Here is a 14,873-nt window from a genome sequence, read left to right as displayed (position 1 = left end):
TGTATTCTTGTATCCATCTCCTCTTTGTTGTTGGGATCACATATGTCAAGGTATAGTAGAACATTTAAATGCCATGTGAGAACTTAAATTATGCTATTCTGCCTTGATTCCTGCAATAACTATAGTTATTTTTCTCAGGCAAATAACTTCCACAATATATTTTTCTTGGGGCAATAAAATTCTGTCTCCAGCTGGTCCATGTTACTTAATTTCCATCTCTTTGGGGAAAGGGCTGGGGGGCTCTGTAGAAGTAAACCCTGTTATCCATCTGTGTTAATCTTTGCAATTTATTAGGCAAGAGCCTTTAGTTCTTACTCTGGCTAACAAACTACAAAGCATATGACATAAGCCAAACTTTCTCTATTGCCATGTCTTGATTTTGAGGGAAGAATGTGACTGTCGATTTATCCAACTCTTCTGGTGGCTGTATGGTTTTTATTAGATATAGTTTAACTTTTTGGTTGGTACGAAATCAAAGTTACAATGTGTTTATCATGTTTTGCAATTCTCTCTTTGCCAAGTTTGGACTTCGCTGCATTAAGTACAGGAATTGTAACATTGGCCACAGTTTCCTTTTTGTTAGGAAAAATTGCAGTTTAAAAAAATATTACAATAAATAGAACTAAACTGTGAGCACAAACTGGAGTAGTTACCAGGGCAATTTCATCCCTTTTATATTTCTTCTTTCTTTCTTTTGTAAATTGGGTTTTGAAGTAGCTAGAGTGGCGCTAAATGAGAGCCTCAGAATCTTTTCTCTTGAGCAAGCTGGAATGATCACTTGGGCAGGTCAGAACAGTACCTCTGCAGCTCTGCTACCCTATGGCATTAGCTCTATTCATATGAACCATACAGGAGTGATCAAGGAAATCTGGTAGGGATTTGACATTTTAGTGTACGCCAATACTGCACTTAAGTTACATGAAACCAATAGTTCTCCTGTAAGATGATTTCTGGGGGATGAGTTTACTTTCCCAGGGAGAGGGGAGGAAGAATTCTATTAACTAGCATATAAAGATTCAATCCTGCAGACCTTATGCTGGCAAAACTCCCATTGACTTTAATGACGGTCTTGTCTATTCAAGGAATGCCAGATCACCCTTGTGTATTTTTTGTATCTGACAGCTTATCGTAAAGAGAATACCAGGCAATAAGAATGTATTTCTGTAGAACAAAGTTTACCATGATAATAACTTATTCACTGAATGTATATATCTATTTTGTTTTACAGCTGTGGTGGCATACTGTTAATTTCCTTTTTTAAGAAAGAAATGTGTTTTAGATATGTATTTTCATATTTTAGGTGTTTCTTTTGTAAAATGTATGCAACGGAATACATGATCCAACAGTGCCTTCGTAGGATCATAATGTTTGTAATTATTTAAGCCAAATTGACACAGGCGTTGGGTTCCAGTATAATCATTTTGGGGGGGAATAGTGCAAAAGTACACCTTGCTGCAAGCATCTGATCCCAAAGAGAGCCTTATTAAAATGTATGAAATTTGTAGTTTTGATTACAATAAATTTTATGGCGTCTGCATCCATAGCCGCTTTCTTGTTTTAATGGTAAGTGCATTTTGTGCTCATTAAAGAGCCTGCTTGAAATCCCTGGAGACTGAAGTATTTGCTTTTATCTGCAGAACAACTACAGGGTAGACAATGGCAATTCAAGCTTCCCCGCCTCACCTTAACAATTGGCCTCAGCCATGACCTAGTCAGATCACCTCTAGTGATGAGAAGGAAGTTAAGCTGACCTGTCCAGTCAGTCCTTAACCCCTCTGAGATTGCAAATTATTATTAATTAAAATGCGGACACTTGTCCACTAGGAACTGGATAGAGATTGCTTCATCTCACGTGAGCCACCAAACAATTTCTGTGCAGTAATGACACCTGGTCTCTACTTATCTGTGCCAGATTTGAGATCTTAAACTTTCTGAATTCTGTTTGTTATTTAGTCCCCTGAGACAGTTATGTGGCTCTAAGCCAAGATCTAGCTTTCTTTTAGACCAGTGGCTCTCAACCTTTCCAGACTACTGTACCCCTTTCAGGCGTCTGATTTGTCTTGTGTACCCCAAGTTTCACCTCACTTAAAAACTGCTTACTTACAAAATCAAGTCCTAAAAATACAAGAGTGTCACAGCACACTATTACTGAAAAATTGCTACTTTCTCATGTTTACCATATAATTATAAAATAAATCAATTGGAATATAAATATTGTACTTACATTTCAATGTAGAGTATATAGAGCAGTATAAACAAGTCATATGAAATTTTAATTTGTACTGACTTCGCTAGTGCATTTTATGTAGCCTGTTGTAAAACCAGGAAATATCTAGATGATTTGATGTACCCCTGAAAGACCTCTGTGTACCCTCAGGGGTACGCATACCCCTGGTTGAGAACCACTGTTTTAGAGAGTACAGCTAAGCAGAAGCTTCTGTCTCTAAGAGCAGAGGACCTAGATGAATAATCTCTCTTATCTAGATCCTGCTAGGTGCTTAATACTCAGGCCCCAAAACAGCAAAGCACCTAAGAACATGCTTAACTTTAAGCATGTGATAGTCCTGTTGATTTCAAAGTGAAGCAAGTGCTTAAGTGCTGTGATTTGGATCAGAGCCCTCATAGCCCAGTACCTTGTAGGAATGAGTCTTTTTGTTGAGCTTAAACTGATGTTGAGGATTTTTAAAAGGGCAACAGTGCAATTAGTCCACATTGTGAAGTAGAAGCTCCACTGGGATGGCTGTGTGGCTGACAGAGAATAAACTATAGACTGTGGACATTGCATAGATAGAAGGGGGAAAAGTGAAGATTTAAAAATCTAGTCCTGGGCATACCTGTCAACCTGCCAAGACCCAAATGTGGGATGCCATGCGTGCAAAGACCCAGAATGAAAAGACCCAGAAACTACTCATGTAGGAAATGTAAAAGGCTTTGGGATTACTTCATTTAATGTAAATAACTGTTCTGTATTTCTAGCCCCGTGAGTCTTTATTTCTAATGTAAACAACTTAAAAAAATTAAAGGGTAGGGCACACAATTTTGTTTGGAACACAGGGGACTCTGGGGTGAGTGAAGGATGGTTGAGAGGCATGGTCCTATCAAAGTGACATTGATGAGCCACTGCAAGGCTGCTCAGCCAGCAAATGTTCCTCTGCCCCACTAGGGGGCCATAATAAAACCTCTTACTCCTCTGGGTTGGGCTGGACTCTCATTCTTGTCTGACTGACACTCTCCTGTTAGGATACAGTAGGGTGACCAGATAGTAAGTATGAAAAATCAGGACTGGGTGGGGGGTAATAGGCACCTATATAAGACAAAGCTCCAAATATCAGGACTGTCCCTATAAAATCAGGACATCTGGTCACCTTAGGATACAGTCACCCTGCCCTATACAGCTCAGGCTTTACACTGTTTTTGGATAGGTACAAGGGAAAACTCAGAATGTGTTTCCCTGGTGCTCACTTACCCAGCCACTCACAGCAGTGGAGAAACAGTTCCCTGGTGGAACTGGTCAGAGAAACACCGACAGAACCACATGCCTTTTTGTCAAAATCAGAATTGTTTTTGTTCTGTTCAAAAACAGAATGAAGTCAATTTTGCCAAAACTTCTTTTTGGAAGGAAACCAGAGAAAAAGTTCTGACAGTGTGGAAATGTCCCGTTTTGACACTGTCGGAACTGAACACTTTGATATTTTTTGTTTTGAAATGACTTTTCAGGGTTTTTTAAAAATTTGGTACTATATATTATAGTACAAATCAAAAGTCAAAATCGAAAAACATTTTGATTCACCTAAAATGGAAAAAAAAATGTGGAATTTTCCTTCCTGAAGAATTTTGAAATGGGGGTGAGGGCAGTTGTTCTGATTAGGAACAAAGCCAAATTTTGAAATCTTGAAATTCTTCAGGAAATGGAATTTCTGTCCCCTGCACAACTCTGTTCCCAGAGTGACTCCATCCCGAGTTCTTGCTGAGGTGGAAAATACCAAAATGTTCAGCTGTGTCCTATTCACTTTTGGGTAAGTGTCTCCTTGATGGGGGCTCATAGCTGTTTTATTCAGGATGTCCCTTTGACTTCAATGGGAGCAGGATTGGGTTCAATGTTAGAAAGTGACCCTAGAAGGGGGACAAGGGACATATCATCTTAACCTGTCCCTTATGGATGTCCCAAACACCTGACATAAGGGATTCACCAGTATTGAAGGGACTGGTACCCTTACTGCTATCTCTGTTTAAGGTCTTAGACCCTGATCTTACAGAGAGAACCATGTGGACAGATCTCTGTTTAATTTAAATTAGTGGGACAGTGCCTGGGTACAGGATTAGGGTTTTAGAGTCTAATGTTTATATTAAAGTACTTGATCTGAAATTCACCTAATAGTCACAGACTATGAACTGCAGACCCCTGACCACAATTTGTTTTAAATCCAGGTCCGAGTCCATCACCACACCAATTTTTGTAAACATTAAAGCTGTTCCCTTATGAAAGCAGAATCTATTAAAGTCCAGCTTTTTAAAGCAATATTTGTATGATTGTTTTTTAAATTAAAATCTAAAACCAAATATCCATAGTTTTTCTGTGATCTGCTGTAATCCGCATGTCCCGGGGTTCACTCATTGTTAGTGGCGCCTCCTCCTGGCTGTCCTAGGGATTAGCTCTGCCAGAGGTAGCACCCTCCTCTGGCGGTGTCTTCACCCATCCTGTCTCGCCCTGCGGCCCCTTCCATTCCAGGAACCGCAGCCTCCTCTTCGTGACTCGGCCCTCCAGCTGGGTCACTACATAGTTTTCCCTTCCAGGGGGTTACCCAAAGTCCTTCCATGTGAACAATCTCAGGCAGTCTTCCCTGGTGCTGCTCTGATGGTGCCACTTCCCCAGTGCCCAGCAGGGGAACATGGCCTCACCCACTACTTTGGGTTCCAGTCCAGGGACCCTCAACCCAGCAGTTCTGGGCTTTCCTCTTCCAGCCCTCACTGCTCTTCCCCTGGACTGCTTCCTGCTCTTCTTGATTCCCCCCCCCCCCCCCTTTCTCTGGGCATACCAGCTCCAACTTCCAACTCCCTCTTCCTAGGGAGTGACTGCAGCCTTTCCCAGCCATCTGTGTCTGTTTCCAGCTCCCTGGTTTTATAGGCACAACCTATTCCTGCCCAGCTAAGCCTGTTTTCAATCAGTTGCCTGCTCTCTGGCTTCCCCTCCACATACAGCCTAAGGAGTTAATTGGCCTGCCAGGCCATTTTAACCCCTTCCAATCTTGTGTGGAGCAGACACCCCATCACAATGCAGTTTACTATATATCCAACTTTCTGTCTGGAGAAATCTGATTGCTAAACACTCAAGATGATGAATACAGTTTTGTTCAAAACAAAATGTACATTTATGCTTCAGGGTCTGATGGCATATTATCTACTAACTTCAAAGAGCTGCTGTCTCCACCAGTTCATTATTATGTGACATGGTGCGGGATATTTAGAAACTTTGAAGTTCTTTGCTGTTTAGAAGAATAACTCAATGTTGGATCTCTTTAAAAATAAAAAGTTGAAAGCTACTTTCTAATTTTCTTTGGTATAAAAATAAACACCTCATTATAATTTTCGCAAACCTAAGAGCTTGCATCTTGAGGGAATTGCATTTCTGATGTAAATTAAGAAAGGTACTTTAGCTCCACTCTCTTAAATCAAATCTGTTTAGATATTTGGTAATTATTTTTTCAGCTTGATGCCTTATCTGTTCAAGAGCTTGAAAAGGTTTTTTCCCTTCATTCATTTTTTTCAAACTAATGAGTGGGGGTTTTTTTGTTTAAAAAGTGGCAAGCTATTCTTAAGATATGCAAAGATATAATGAAACCCTTTAGTGTAATTGCCCCATTAGCAAGCATTTACATCTAAGTTAGTCTCTTCAAACAAATTCAAAAATTAAAAAGATGGATCATTACAATTCACCCTCTCTTCTCTGTTCTGCTTGTTAATGAAGAACAAAATTTCAAATACCTTAAATCAGCCTTGAAAAATTGTCATGAAACTTTACCAGTGCAAGCATAAATTTACTCCTTGCCTATCAAATGGAGTGGGTGGTAGAATTTTATGAGGTTGCTTTTAAATTAATTTTGGTTTGATCAAAAAGAACATTCACACCAAACTCAAGCATTATTAACTTAGGTTTTTGTGGCCCCTACAATGGGCTATGGCTTGAAATGCAGCACCTTTGAAAATCAAGCCAATAGGACGTTTCACCATTCAGATTTGCAGTGACATAAATAATCAACTAGTAGTGTGGGATCATAGGTGAAACCTCCATGGATAATATCATCATTGTGCCCCAGACCTGAGTGTGTAATCTAATCAAGGGCCCTTGTAAAACTGGTTGGTTTTTTGTTTTATATGCTTAGGCCATCTATAAATACAACTGAGACAGGGGGACCATGGTTGGAATTGGTAATGTAGATATGTCCGAGACTTTGACCCATTTATGGAAGATGGTTAAGGTTCTGTTTACACTACAAATTGAAAAGTGTTACCATGTTCGCTTGACATGGCTGTAATTGTAGTGAAGCTGGGACTTTGGTTTATTTGCCCCATTTAGACTTACCTCTAGGACCCAGCGTTCCAGAATAATAACATGGTCTGCTTAAAGGAATACAGTTTCTCCTGTCTCTCTACCCGATTTAAACATATTTCCTTTCCTGTCACATTAACCATTCAGGATTTCTCTGATGCTACCAACAACTTTTAGGGTAAGAGGAGATGAGGCTGGGGTTCATTTTCATGGGACACCACCACATTTTGGAACTTCTTGTTTGTGCTACTCAGCCTGTTCTTTTTCTGTCCTCTTTTGACTTGGAGAGAAGTTGTTCTCTCACTGAAAGGCCTCAGCCCCATGGCTTTGAAGCCATAGATGTTGGTGAATGTTAACCCCTGTTCTATATGGACAGTTCTTCCTGAAAATTAAAGCAGCATCTTTGAGGCAGCAGCAGCGTAAACATTAATTAAATCAGAAAGGTAGTAGCAATGCTGTAACTATCTCATTTCTAGAGGTTCTGTTTGTACAAAAGAAGCCTGCAATGAAAACTATAGAACAGTTTATTGAATATCAGCCAGCCAATATGATTACACCAGTCTAAGATTACTGTGACAAATTGTGTTCCAGATCAATATGAAGGTCACTACGTTTAAATGGATATGAAAGTGGGCAGATATGAAACTCTTCTTATATAAATGACCACATGATATGGGGAATGAGATGAGCCACTGTAACGAGATTAGCTAATGTTGCACAATCAGACATAGGGGCCTACATGCTTCCATCTCTTCTTAGTGCTCGGAGGAGCAGATGGATGTAACTGAGGCAGACGAGAGTTGGGGGTGGAGATGTGATAGTATGGCTATCTATTATTGCACACAGCTGTGTGTTGATACTGCTTGCCAGGCCCTCAGCACCAAATAGAGGGACAATGCCTCTACACGGTGTCTTCCCTCTGATTTTATGGACGCGATGGATGGCAAAAATATTCTTTGATCTTCGTGATCCATTTTGGAAGTGTCATGTGATCACAATTAAGGGGTTGTGGAAGGACAGTACTGAACTCATCTGGTGCTGGAGAAAGGCTGTAGGCATGTTTAGATGTCTTCCACCCTGGCCCCAGGGATCTTTGGCCTGTATCTAGATTTAGGTCAGGCCCCCTGGTCCTCCTACATTGACACCAGTCCTAGGGTTTGATGGGATGATCCAGCACAAATGTCAGCCCTCTAGAGTTGTGGCCCTAATATGTAATGACCACTGGGCATCTAGCAGATATTCGCATTGACCTGTCCACGAGGAAGCCCACGTTTTCCTATGTGGTTAGTTTAGAACCATTAATATACATAAATAGTTCAAAGCATTCCAACCACTGTGCTTTACCTTGCATGCTTCTGCAATGAATTTCAGCTGCCTTAGTGTCACCCAGTTGCCAAGCTATGTCGAGTCCTTCCAATATTCTTCATCCCTGTAGCCTTAACTAACACAAATAATGTCATCCAAAAGCACTGCTGCCTCACTGTTTGCCTCCCCCAGCTCATGAATAAATAAAAGATCCTAGAACGGATCCTTGGGGCATTCTGCTATTAAATACTCTCATGTACTTGTAGCACAGCTTAATATTGTGTGGCTGCAAGCTGCAATACATACTTATAAACTAAGAATGAGAGCGTGGTCTAGGATGTAGAGTAGATGATTGTCAGGACTCATTAGTTCAATTCCCAACTATACTTCTGGCACTCTAGCTTTAGAGTAAGTAATTGAACACCTGTGCCTCTGTTTACCTACCTGCAAAATGGTTGTTATAATTTGCTGCCATGGTGGTGTAAGACATAATGTTTATAAAATGTCTTGTGATTGAGTAGATAGTGTAAATGTAAACAATTATAACTGGCAGGCTTTGAAAGTGGTGGTATCCATAGAATTCATGGGCCTGATTCTGCAAGGGAACAAGTACCTCCTGGAGGACATCAAGTTCCTATTTGAGCTGCATGGGAGTTGATGGGGCTCAGCAACTAGCGGGTGTTGCTCTTCAGTTCGTGAGCTGATCTTATAGCCGTGGTTCCCAAACTTGTTCTGCCACTTTTGCAGAGAAAGCCCCTGGCAAGCCGGGCCGGTTTGTTTACCTGCTGCGTCCGCAGGTTCGGCCGATTGCGGCTTTCAGTGGCCGCGGTTCTCTGCTCCAGGCCAATGGGAGCTGCTGGAAGTGGCAGCCAGTACGTCGCTCGGCCCGCACCGCTTCCAGCAGCTCCCATTGGCCTGGAGCAGAGAACCGCGTATTTTTCCTATTGTAAATTTCAACGAAGCCCATGACAGTTTTTGTGAAACTCGTCCTGGATGTAGAGGGGTTACAGGTAACAGAACCTGCGGACGTGGCAGGTAAACAAACCGGCCCGGCCCGGCAGGGGCTTTCCCTGCACAAGCGACGGAACAAGTTTGGGAACCACTGCCTTAAGGCATAGTGCACATACAACCTGTAGATGCTGCACCTGAGACTCTTCACTGCTAGCCCAAATGCTCTCACTGGAGGCAACAGTGTTGGCAAACATTCCACATATGAACTGTTCTAAATATTTCAGCTTCCACTTTTGGGACTAGCAGTCTTGGGTACTTTGTGGAATTGCTCCTTTATACCCCAAACACTCTGATACTACAGTGATGGGCGTCCTCTATTACTTAGTAATATTGTGGGGAAATTTTCCTGCCTGTTAGAACACACTAATTGTTTTAGCTTCTGGCTGTGACACATACTTCTTCATATAGCCATGCCTGGACCTGTTTGCTTTTACTGTAACTTCTATCTAAAATGTCTTTGCTGATTCAGCTTCCCCTCCCCATTGAGGGACTACACCAAAGGAACTGGATGACAAATTCAGCAGTGAGTTTTCCAGGTAACTTGGTGTGAGCTTGCTATGACCAATTGACTTCAGACCTTGAATGTGATGACAATGCTCTAAGTAATAACTTCACACTGATTTCAAGTGGCTGCAGAATTCTTGATGAAAGCACTAATATAGTTCTGACATTTACATTCTTCCGGTGGCTCTCACTTCTCTTTAGCTGGGTGGCCTCCTATATGAGTAATGCCCAATTAGAAACACAAAACCTGCCAGAAGTGTAACGAACAGTAGCACATGCTCATGAAGTGGTGGTGTGAATCACTCTGTTACCTGTGACCCCTCTACATCCAGGACGAGTTTCACAAAAGCTGTCATGGCTTCATTGAAATTTACAATAGGAAAAATATGTGCGGGGCTGAAGATCCAGTGATGATGGCTTAATGCTTTGTGTTGCTGTGGGTCAAAAGTGAAACTGTTGTTACCCTGCCTGCTCTCCAGCTCAAAGTAGGAAGATTATAATGTGTGTGTCCCTACCCCTTGTAGACTGTATTATAAATTGTGGATGGGATACCAGTTTTAGCTTCTGTTCATTAAGGGTGAAATTTGGTCTAGATCAGAGGCCTGGTACAAAGTATACACAGTCCTGAAATCTCACTTAATCCCTACTTTGAGGGCTTAAGTGGGATAGACTTTGTGCCCGCCCTCGGCACAACCCACCCTGTCTTTGAAAGGCAACTCTCTGGTTGGGCTGAACTTCCAAATAATTCCAACTGCGCTATCCGCAGTGTATGATCAAGAGACTTAAGGAGCCAATCTTCAAAGAAGTCCTGCAAAAAGAAAGGGCAAGTGGAGACTGGCTGTTGAATGTGACAAGCTGCAAGCATTGTGGGGGGGGGGGGAAGCAAAGGGGTTTGTTTTGTGCCGGTGGCAATGGCTCAGATCCAGTGCAGATTTATTGTAAAATGCAGCCCAGTTCCCTTCTCAGAGCAATTTGTCATTTTTTGGCATTGTAAGTCTAGGCAAAGTTTTCCCTTGTCTCGCACCAACATCCTATGAATGAAGAGGGCACAAAGAACCAGTTCCTTTCCACTGTCCTTCCTGCTCAGCCCTGCAGGAGCCCTGCAGGATGCTGATGTTGTTCTCAATATGTGCCACTTTGGTATTGGGGGAAGGGGCTAGCTGGTCTGAGGGCATGGCTCAACCACACCAGTGGGCCGCTGTTGGCTAGAGGCGCAGATGAGTGTGTGCTGCACCTTTCTGAAGCATCAGAAAGGCTCGGCGCTGAATATGCCGCCTCGGGGCCTTCTGGAGCCAGCTCATATGAGCAGCATATCTCTGTGCGGTGCTGTCAGGTCGTATCTGCCATGACTTGTTTTTAATTTGTACCTCTCCTTTACATGGAGGGAAGTCCCACCGGCTGCTGCAGAGAACGGCAGCCGCTGTATGTCACGTTAGTGCTGACTGCCGGAGAAGACGCAGGCAGCGTGCTTCCTCAGGGGGATGTTTGTAGTCTACTTGAATAGAGGTGGTGCTGCCTGAAAATACCCCATTGGTCTTTGTGTATGTGAAAAACAACACAGGGAGCCTTGGCTGGCAGATTTGGTCCAGCTGCCCCTCCATGACAGAGGGGTGGTCAGGCCTAATCTGCCGCCCTTGGCCTACGAGGAGGGGGGCAGCACACTGAAGTGTCGCCTATGGCAGCAGATTATCCTGAGCAGCTTCTGGGTATGGAGCACTCGCAGTTGTCAGCGTCCGCACCTCTGAAAATCAGGCCCTTAATTAGTACATTGAGACCATGGCAACACTATAGACAGCTGTGGAAGAATGACTGTGGACTGAGGGTAGCGTATATTCCTAACTTTGTTGCCTTGGACACTAGACCCTAATTCAAACCATTCAGTCCTTTCCACAGGGTCGAGTTTTGCCATCTGTTTCAGACAATGCCACATTTTTTCTGCCCATCCAAATAACGGTGTAGGAGTTCATACATTTATAATTCATGGCCAGCGGTTTACTTAAACCACATTTTTTGTGGCATTTTGTTAGTAGCTTTTTGTAGCTTAAGGGACTGCAGCTGGACAGCTATGGCCATGAGCCCCGGCCAGCTCTCTTTCAGAGCCTGCATTTCCCCTCAGTACTGTATGCACCGTAGCTGAGCTCAGCCAACGTGCTACTGGGACTGAACCCTGAGGACTGTGGCTGTATAATCCAGGAGTTCCTTGCTGATGAATTGGCTCCCTTTGGCAGTCAATCAGAGCCCCGCCTGTGACACTCAGAGTATCACATGAGGCACAGCTTTTCAGTCATGCAGTGGTTCAAACGTGCATCGCTGCTGGGAGGATTTTTCTTAGGATGGATTGATGGCCATACAGGGGGAGCACATGTGATTGTGCCTGGGTACTTGCACTTTGACTTGTCTGTTCTCGTGGTGGTCCTGTGGCAGTAGCACTTACTCAGCTACCCTGTGCTCGTGGTACTAAAACAGCCAGGAGGGGTTGCTGACATGTACAAGCTCTTCACCTCCTCCACAGGATTCCCTCTAGCACGATTGGAGGACAACAGTGGAGGCGAGAGGTTGCCCATGCCACCTTCTCTCTGCTGCTGTGGAGCTGGCCATGGCCAAGGGGAATTATTTGCACTCCAGGTGTAATCAATGTGTTGGGTGTACGTATATGAAATGGTGGAGGCAGTAATTGGGCCTGCTTGGTAAAGGTGTGTTGGGATATGAGGACATGTGTGGATTCCTTGGGGCGGGGGGGAGGGTGTTTGTGATATGAGGAGATCTATGTTTTTCACCTTCTCATGTGTGAGGAAAGGAAAAGAAGTGCCTGGGTCCCTTCACTACCCGGCATGCATCATGTCGGTGCAGTATTGTGTAGGTTGTGTCAGGAGCCGGGCACAAGGGCTTTATGACAATGGCGAGCTGGGATATGAGAGCAGTCTAAGCATTTCTCATCTTCATGCCCTCCAGGCAAAGAGAGTGCGGTCCGTGTCAAGTGACGCTCTAGTGAACGGCGGAGGTACTGTAGCTAGCTCTGCTTGGTAGAGCTGTGTACGTAAGATCTGTGGTTTAGTTGGAGGTATATGACAGAGCTGTGACTGCGATAGGAGGAGATCTGTGCAGCTCCTGATGTGTGTGAGCACAGGGGAGAGGTGCGTGCAGTACGCATCACCTCTGTGCAGAATTGTGTAAGTTATGCCTGTGGCAGGGCATAGGACATTTATTACAACAGCTATTGTTGGCAGTGAGGTGGAATATGAGTGGATTTTAATGATGGGTAAGTGAAAGTGTAGGCTGAGCTGGTATCCTGCAAGTAGGCCTAAATGTGTAAGTGTATGCCAGGATCTGGGACCTCCTGAATCTGATAGAGCCCATGTGAGTCTTTGCTGTGTGCCTACTGAGACATTGCTCAGAAAGGGTGGAGGGAAGGGGGCATGGCCAATCTTTCTTGGGGCACTTAAGTCCCATCCTTTAAACAGGAAAAGTGGCCTGTTCATCTAAGTGTGGTATTCTCAGCTGAATGAGAATGCCCCATGGAGGTGATTACAACCTGAGACGATAGCTCTGAGCCATGTGATCCCCTCCATTCATCACTCAGGGTGTTCCCAACCTCCTCCTGTGTGCTTTAACACCTATGATATACATGAATTATGCTCATCCTCAGCTCCCCACCCAAAGGGGCAGGACTTCCCCAGACCTTGGGTCACATGGGGAGGAGAGGCCAGGGGAGGGGGCCTCAGATCCTTCCAGAAGTGCAAAACCCCAAGTCTGAGTCACATGGGGGGGGGCATCTGACATGCCCCCCCCATACTGGCACAAGTACAGAGGGCAACAAGAGGGGCTTAGACACCCTTAGAGGGGCAATAGCTCCCAGATCTGGGCAGACACATGGGGGGGGGGGGAATGTGTGGCTGACAGGTGCCCCTGCTCTTATTCTCCCCCAGTCCTCCTGCTACTCATTCCTACATCCTCCAGCCCAGTGTCCCACCCCTCCACCCACCCTCACCCCCATGGGTCCCTCACCTGGGCCCCCCAACCTAGAACATAAGAGCATAAGAACAGCCATACTGGGTCAGACCATGATCCATCTTGCTTAGTATCCCATCACCAACAGTTGTTCATACCAGAACTTCCTGACAGAAAGATTCACCCATTAAGACTGTGGAACTTGTGGTGAGAGAGACCTTCGCTTTGAATTCACTTAGCTTGTTAAGTTAGGTGTTGGTTACAAAGAAAGGTAAAACACAACTAATTGTAATTTTTATGCCCCTTTACTTGTAATCACTTAAAATCTATCTTTCTGTAGTTAATACATTTGTTTTATTCTTTTATTTAAACCGGTGTGTTTTGGGATAACAGGATTTGTGCATATCATTTTCTATTAATGCAATGACAGACTTTATATGAGCTGGTATTGTCAAGGAGAGAGCTGCTGTGACAGTCTATACCCCAAAGCAACACCCTGTCACTCCCTTATTCACCATGGTGATATAATTATGATATGTTTTGTACAAAATATGCCTTGTGAGGTGGTATTTTAAAAGTCTTAATCTGCTGAACATTAATATCCTGTTAAGTTGTATGTGCTATCATTGTATGTGAAGTTATGAAGTTTTCCTATGTATGTTGTACTGAAATATGTTGCGAGGTTGGGAACACCCACAAGCAGCCTTTCAGGTACAACAGTGCAGAAGCTAGACAGTGTTGATGGCCCATTAAGGGAAATACACATACTCACAAGGATTACCCCAGGAACTATACAATGGGAACCTCTCAGAGATAGCACATACATAGTGGAGGTTGTTTGACTCACCTCACAGCAAAGGATCTTTCCAGCAAGATGAAAGAAGCTATAAAAGGGGGAAGTGACATCATTGCTTTGACCTCACTTCCTCCACAACTGAACACCTGAAAACACATCTAGAAGACAAAGACTGTGACTGGGGAGGTAGTCCCAGGCAGGAAAGGAGGAATCCCAGCCTGTGTATGGAAGATTGGTGAACTGTTGTGCATCAGGGTAAGACACTGCTTGATTCAAATCTTGTCTAGTTTATAGAACTTAAATTGCAATTTTGTTTTATTTCTTAGGTAATATACTTTGATCTGTACATTTATTACTTATAATCATTTAAAATCTATCTTTCTGCAGTTAATAAATCTGTTTTATGTTTTAACTAAAAACAGTGTGTTTTGAGTGAAGTGCATGAAAAAAATCTTAGCTCGGTTAACAAAAACCTGTGTATGTCCTCTCGACATTGAGGGAGGAGCAGACTGGATTATAAATTTACACTGGTCAGGCTTCTGACCAGAGCAAGACAGTACAGTTCTGGGGTCCTAGGCTGGAGAGCTGGGGGGGGGGGTAACTGGCTAGAGCCTCTCTATTGTTGGTTCGTGAGTATCTGGCGAAAGCATTCATATAACTCAACTGGGTGTGTCCCTGCCTGTGAATATTTGTGTGAGTGAAGGACCTGGAGGGGTTTGCAGCTTGTCACATAATCACAGTGTGAGAGGGAGCCTAGGTTGG

Source organism: Emys orbicularis, chromosome 2 (genome assembly GCF_028017835.1).
Source record: "Emys orbicularis isolate rEmyOrb1 chromosome 2, rEmyOrb1.hap1, whole genome shotgun sequence".
Taxonomy (NCBI): domain Eukaryota; kingdom Metazoa; phylum Chordata; order Testudines; family Emydidae; genus Emys; species Emys orbicularis.
The sequence above is the reverse complement of the archived record's forward strand: the minus strand, read 5'-3'. Positions refer to the sequence as shown.